Below are 6330 nucleotides of genomic sequence, written 5' to 3' on the forward strand. Positions count from 1 at the left end.
AGATCTCTGAAAACTTTTAGAAAACTATCATCACTCTTCCAAAGCATTTATTCAGTGTTAATGTCCAACTTAGGTGTTGAACAAAGCAAATGAAATGAAGTATACCCTAGGGTTTAGGAACATATAACACAAACAATATTTCCCCACAGGCTTCTTTAATAACAGTATTACTTTTGGAGGATAATAACCTTAGTAAGCATACAATTTAATATTGTGTGTAAGCCTAAAAAGCAATTTAAGATTATTTTTCCTTAAATAACTTTTGCTCTTCCTTCTTCACTTTTCATTGTCCTCTTCCAATCAATTCCCAACATAGTGGTAGACTGTAATGTCTTAAGATGGCCACCACATCTCCTAGCCTATATTCTTCTGAAACCTTCCTGCTGTATCTATTAAGATATGGAGCTTATGTCCCATTTTCTTGAAGAATCCCCAGGAAGATTCTCAGAATATCTGTGCCCAGTCTGTAGTCTCAGAGATTCTGTCAGAATTTATCTAGTATGTAGCCCAGACATCACAAGTTTTCAAATGCCTCCAAGTTATTGAAAACTTGCTGTAATGGTTTATATGGATCATAGGTCCATATAATCCTATGGGCTTTGCTGTAAGAGAGATAAAAGACATTGAAAGCTTCCAATGAGAAAATAGGCAAGATTAGTATTTTAACTAGTTCTCTGTAAATGCTGTAACTGTACCAACTTCTTTATCAAAGCAACAGTTTACAAAGAAGGGAATAGAGCTGCACCCAAAATATTAATAAAATTCTTAACAGATGATTGCCCTGGTATGTTCTGGAGAAGAGACTATATGGAGCAAGAACCAATTCAGATCACTTATCTCTATTTTTAACATTTTCCTTAATGAATCTGTATTAACAGAAATTTATTATTTAAAACATTAAAAAATACATTGAAATAATATATATTAATAACAAACAGCATTATATTCTACCACTCATCTATTCTTCCAGGTGTGGAAGAATGGATGTGTTAACAGAAATTTATTATTTAAAACATTAATAAATAGATTATTAATGACAAACAGCATTATATTCTATCGCTCATCTATTCTTCCAGGTTAGTTTTCATGAAGGACAATGAATCGTATATTATTTTGCTAGGGCCACCATAGAAAACTATGTGATATTAGGTGGTTTAAAAAAGAAAATGCATGTTGTCTTACAGTTATGGAGGCTAAAGTCCCAAATTCAGGAATCAGCAGTGCCATGCTCCCTCTGAGACTTTGGGCAGAATCCTTCCTCGCCTCTTCCTAGTTTCTGGTGGTAGACAGCAGCCCTTCGCATTCCTCACTGGCAGCTGCATCAGTCCAGTCCATACTTCCTTCATCACACAGCTATATTCACACCACCTTCCCTGTGTCTTTGTTCAAATTTCTCTTTTATAAGGATGGCAATCATTGGACAATAGCCCACCCTAATCCCTTCATCTTATCTTGGTTACATCTGCAAAGACCCTATTTCCAAATAAAGTCACATTCTGAGGTACAGGATGTTAGGACTTCAACATATCATTTTTAGGAAGACACAATTTAACTCAGAAAGGATTGATAGGTTCTCATAGCATCTTTAAAAACAGAATTGTTTTCATATGTCAACATCTTTTTGAGAGCAAAAATCTACAAAGAATAAAATAGAGCTATTCCCAAAAAATTAATAAAATTCTCGAAGGATGACTGCCTTGAGAAGGACTATCTGTGGCATTCTTCTTTTTAAATTCTCTCAATTTTCCTACTCCAGTGAGTATTTTCCAGAGGATGTATAAAACTCTACAAAATGCCTTCGTTATTTTTGGTGACTTTCATTCACGGAACATGAATTTTCATGCTTCAATGGGCTTGCATTTAGGCCTGGATCCTTTCACCTTTAGGGCCACATAAATCCTAACACAGGTTTATTGAAACTACAGAGAGTCCTCCATCCTTCAAACTGGTTTCACAAATTCCAGGAGAGTGGATTAGAATCTTAATTGTGAGGCCTGAGAGGGAATCGGCATAAGCCCATAAACATGTTTAAAACATGTCTAACTTGCCAAACAACTTTATTTTTCCTACGAAGGCTTTTGTTTTCAGCAGTAGAATGAAAATTCTTAGGCTGAAAGATTAACTTTATTGGATAGCTGACTTTCATTGAATGCTGGGTTTGAGGGCCAGTAAAACAAGCTTCATAAGAAAAATCCAAGCAACACATCATGCTTGGCCTCAAGGCATCCCACAGGCAAAGCAAATCCTTATCAAGAGGCGACTGGTGACCCAAGTAATCAAGTTGAGCTGAAATTAATGTGCGGATGCACGTGTTGTTCAAGGAACATGAACATCGTGTCATAGGACAGAGAGTGAAACAAGATGAAGAACAAACACCTACTTCTCAATATATTATCAAACATCATGTTTGGAATTACTCTAAAAGTACACACAGTGAAGTATAAACTGCATTTGACCCATCTATTATCTGGAGTTAAATATCTCTAATTCATTTATTTCCACTAATCAGCTGCTACACAATTTTCTCCGGCTTCTGCCATCTGCTTTTAATTACCAAAACAATTCACAATCCAAACTGAAATGATAAATAGTTAATCATCACAGGCTTTTACAGGTGCGGGTCAAAACTTAAAGAAATAAGCAGCTTTATTTCATTTCAAAGAGAGTCAAAACTTACATGAATTTAGAACATTGTCAAAGTTACCTCATTTCTTTGCCATTTTGAGAGTTCATAAACAAAATCCACTTGAAAAGTAATCTTTGCTAACAAGATTAACAAATAGTGTTATTTTGGGCAGGATGTTTGAAATTAAGTTTTAAAGACCCAGACTAACAGATTTCATGGAAGGAAGGAAGGCTATGAAGAAAAATAACTAACACTGCCTCCAATAACAACAACAAAATCTTGGACAGCTGAAGTTAGATAGCATAACTGTTTCAACAACTAATAAATTAAGTTCACTTTCATATCAGATTAACATCAATTTTAGGGAAAAGAAAACCCAATTCTTAATTTTCCTTTTCAGACAAGAGAAATTAAGGTAAGAAAGAGAAATGAAATTAACATTGCAGAATGCCCACTCTGTATTTAGTATGTTACAAATTCAATCCTGTAAACAGCCCTGTACAGATTATTTCTCCCACTTTAAAGATAAGGAAACTGAGCCAAAGAGATAAATTTAAATTGAGAGTCAAACCCAGGGCAGTCTGTGATTGATGGGTACCTTCTACAGCTTGATTAACACATGATGAATAGCAAAAAAGTTGATAAGAGAAAGTTTCACTGTATTTCCTTTAAAGGACACTACTGGATTGACAAGTATTAGTGTTAAATAAAAAAGTTCATTTTCCATAGTACATGTCTCATCAAAGATAAAGTTCTGACCATTTTACACACATAGACACACGCATACCTACAAATATGGTCTGAAATATTTAAGACAATGATAAAGAAATGTTTTATTTTTAACTTTCGGCGTTTTACAATTTTAACAATGTGTTGAACTTTGCATGATTAAAGGTGGTGTTTTGAGGTTCCCGAAGAGAAGCAAAATGTCATACAAATTGTTAGACTTAATATTCTTAACCATAGTAAAAGATTTCTTATTTTATAATTGTTATGGAATTGTGTACATCTTACAAAAGAAAGCGTTGGTTCTTTTATTTTTTATTTGTGTTAATTTTTTAGTTCAATTTTTATTTCAGATTCAAAGGGTACATGTGCAGGTTTGTATATTGTGTGACACTGAAGTTTGGGGTTTGAATGGTCCCATCACCCAGATAGTGAAAGCATAGTACTTCATAGGTTGTTTTTCAGCCTTTGCCACCCTCTTTCCCTTCCCTCTTTTGCAGCCTATATTATTCTCTAGCCTATATAGTTCTCTAGAGGGACAGAACTAATAAAAGGGGAGTTTATTAAATATTAGCTTATATGATCACAAAGTCCCACAATAGGCTGCCTGCGAGCTGAGTGCCAAGGAGAGCCAGTCCAAGTCCCAAAACTAAAGAACTCAGAGTCTGATGTTCGAGGACAGGAAGCATCCAGCATGGGAGAAAGATGTAGGCTGGGAGGATAGGTCAGTCTCTCTTTTTCACATTTTTCTGCCTGCTTTATATTTGATAATAGCTGATTAAATTGTGCTCACCAGATTAAGGGTGTATCTACCTTCCCCAGCCCACTGACTCAAATGTTAATCTCTTTTGGCAACACCCTCACAGACACACCCAGGATCAATACTTTGCATCCTTCAATCCAATCAAGTTGACACTCAGTATTAACCATCATACTGTCCTTAGTGACCACTGTTCCCATCTCTGTGTCCACATGTACCCCACATGCACCCCGTGTTTAGCTCCCACTTATAAGTGAGAACATGGGATATTTGGTTATCTGTTCCTGTGTTAATTTGCTTAGGATAATGGCCTCCAGTTGGATTCATGTTGTAGCAAAGAACATGATCTTGTTTTTTATGACTGCCTGGCATACCATGGTGTATACATATCACATTTTCTTTATCCAGTCCACCTTTTATAGACATCTAGGCTGATTCCATGCCTTTGCTATTGTGAACAGTGCTGCTATGAACATACAAGTGCATGTGTCTTTTTGGTAGAATAATTTATTTTCTATTGGGTATTTACCCAGTAATGGGATTGTTAGGTCAAACGATAGTTCTGTTTTAAGTTCTTTGAGAAATCTCCAAACTACTTTCCACAGTGGCTGAACTAAGTTACATTCCCCACAGTGTATAAGCATTGCATTTTCTCTACAGCCTTGCCAGCATTTGTTATTTTTTGCCTTTTTAGTAATAGCTGTTCTAACTTGTGTGAGATGATATCATATGAGATATGAGGTTTCGATTTGCATTTCTCTGATATTATTGATGTTGAACATTTTTTAATGTTTGTGGTCACCTGTGTGTCACCTTTTGAGAGGCGTCTGTTTATATTATTTGCCCATTTTTAATAAGGTTATTTTATTTTTACTTAAGTTCCTTATAGATTTTGAGTATTTGACCTTTTTCAGATGCATAGTTTGTAAATATTTTCTCCCATTCTATGAGTTGTCTGTTTTCTCTGTTGTTAGTTTATTTTGCTATGTAGAAGCCTTTTCATTTAATTTGATCCCACTTATAAATTTTAATTTTTGTTGCAATTGCTTTTGAGGACTTAGTCATAAAATCTTAGCCAAGACCAATGTTCATAATGATATTTCCTGGTTTTCTTCTGGGGTTTTTATAGCTTGAGGTTTCGGATATAAATCTTTAATTCATTTTGAACTTTTGTATATAGTGAAATGTAGCGTTTCAGTTTTATTCTTCTGTATATAGCTATCCAGTTATCTCAGTATTATTGAATGGTGAGTTTTTATATTTTTATATCTGCTTAGATCCAGTGCTTCTCAAGCATAGTACATGGAGCACTCATATTGGAAAAATGTTGAGTATTCCCAAATTCAGATTCTCAGGCATGACCCCAGGAATTCATGTTTTCAACAAGCTCAAGGTAATATAGTAGCTGCATTGCATGGTCTCTGAATCTTAATTTCGTAAGTGGCAAAATGCTGACTTCTCAAAACATCAGCAAAACAGCCCATTGATAATACAAACTGGGTTAACGGTTGGCTCTGCAGTAAGAGAGAACTGACTCCAACAAATTATTACTAGTTGTCAGAGCCAAAGTTGGGAAAATTGGGATTATAACATTAGGTTTAAGGTGAGTCTTACAATGTAAATGCTTCATTAAGACTGAGTAAGCATCATTATATAATGGTTTAGGATTGGTGGGCATTGCAAGATTAAAATACTGATGAGGCAAGAGGGTAAGAGTCTTATAGTGAAAGCTGTCCACTGATGCTTTCTACTGAAAGGTTGATAACTCTTTCAGGAAATTCCTGAAATGAACAATAGAGATATTTACATCTTTCTTTCAGCTGATTGCTATGAACAAAATGAATAAATTTGGAATTTTGGAAGTAAAGCCTACAACAATAAAGAGTTTTAGTTACCTGATGGAACTGTAAAACACCTATGATAATATTGGTCTTTGAGAAGGTTGCAAATTGCAGATGGTCAATGTACCATCTCAAGGTAAAATTCCTCTCTGACAAAGCCAATGAGAGGTCTTAGTGTTTTCAGTTGACCCTTCTCAATTCTACAACACAAGACAGGAAAGGCAGAAGAGGTTTCACCCAGGTTCTCAAAGAAAAATTTAAATATGGCTGGTTTTTATATTAAGAGGAAAAGCTGTATATTAAATTAAATATTTGTTTAGTTCCTTCTTTTCATCCATTTAAGAAAAGCGAAACTTCATATTTCTGGGCTCCATGAC

This window comes from Cebus imitator, unplaced genomic scaffold (genome assembly GCF_001604975.1).
Source record: "Cebus imitator isolate Cc_AM_T3 unplaced genomic scaffold, Cebus_imitator-1.0 Scaffold56, whole genome shotgun sequence".
In the NCBI taxonomy this organism is placed as follows: domain Eukaryota; kingdom Metazoa; phylum Chordata; class Mammalia; order Primates; family Cebidae; genus Cebus; species Cebus imitator.